Raw genomic sequence first — 1621 nt, forward strand, 5'->3', positions numbered from 1 at the left:
TTTGTATTTTCAAATTTGTTTTTTAACAGATGATTTGGGAGGAGACAGGAGAGAAATAATGATACTTGATTTACACTTTATCTTTTGGAATTTTTATCCTATTATGCCCCATTATCAAAAATTGCAATTGCAATTCAGGTAACAGGTCACATGGCAATGTAAAGGAAGAATCAGGGTGGGTAAGAAAGAAATAATCACCTCTTCAGTTTTGAAGGATTATCTAAAAGCCTTTCATTGGCTTAGGAAGGCACTCTTATGTTTATTCCTCTTTGAAAGTTGTTGATATATGCAGATTCTTCCCACAGTTTTCCACTAATGTTTTTTCAGTCCAATTCTCAGTTATCAGGCCATAAATACCAAGCGAGGATCTGGGGATACAAAACCAAAAGACCCCAAAGAGGCCCTGACCTCCAGGAACTTATATTCTCCTTGGGGTTTTAAATGTTTAAATAGCTCATTAAATACAAAATAGTTCGAAGAGCAACTATCAATGAGATATCAGGAAAGGAATCTTCTAGAACGTGGGATCTAGACTGAACCTGGAATTCTAAAAGGTAGAGATGAGGAAAGGATACATTCTAGACATGAGGAGCAATCTAGGCAAAGAGAGAACTCACAGCAACAAAGCTGAGTGCAGAGAGTAGCAAATAGGACAGTCAAGTGGGAACACGGCTTACACAAAGGGGAACAATGTAAAATAAATGGAATATCTCTAGAATTAATCCATATTTTTCATACATCTCTAATATTACTCCATAATAAGAAGCAAAAAGATAGTTTAGAGTCAGATTATGGAGTTCTTACAAAGAAGCAGAAGATAAAGCTATTTGTTATTTTTATTAATTTTGTTATTAATACTTATTCCAATAAATAATAATTAAAACTATTAATGTTATATTATCAAAATAAGGTTAAAATTAATCATAAAGAATCAGTTCTGAGGGGGCAACTAGGCAGCTCAGTCAAAGCTGACCTCAGATACTTCCTAGCTGTGTGATCCCAGGCAAGTCACTTTACCGCCCCATTGCCTAACTTACACTGCTCTTCAATCCTTAGTATGAATTCTAAGATAGAAGTTAAAAGAGTTTTTAAAAATCACATTTGATTTCCCAAAGTTTGATTGTATATGTATTCATTTCCCTTGACATTTTTTACTCTTCTTATATTTTACAACTTGTCCTTTGATTTGACCTCAGAAAGCTCAGTTTCTTTTAGTCATTTTTAATTCATGAAAAGACATTTCAAATTCATTATAGAAGTAGATGAATGTCATGAATAAATTAATGAAATCAATCAGAAATGAATCCCACATTGGTCTTATAGTGTGACAATATACACATGATTCTTAAGCATTTTCTGTGAGAAACTTGTATTGTATCATATAAAGCCTAGACTTCCCTATTTTAAAGGATTTTGTTTATTGTTCTGCTTTGGTTGTTAGGTAAATGTTTAGCCACTCTTGCTTTTATGTCTGTCTTGCAAAAGTCTCTGCCTTTGAGGTTCTTTGGAGAACTATCTATAGTCAAGAGGAAATAAAACAAAACTTTGGGGGGTTTTGGTATTTTCGTTTTTTTTCTTTGATTTCCAGATTCCATTCTAGCTTTTGACAAACTTTCATTTA

This window comes from Monodelphis domestica, chromosome 8 (genome assembly GCF_027887165.1).
Source record: "Monodelphis domestica isolate mMonDom1 chromosome 8, mMonDom1.pri, whole genome shotgun sequence".
Taxonomy (NCBI): Eukaryota; Metazoa; Chordata; class Mammalia; order Didelphimorphia; family Didelphidae; genus Monodelphis; species Monodelphis domestica.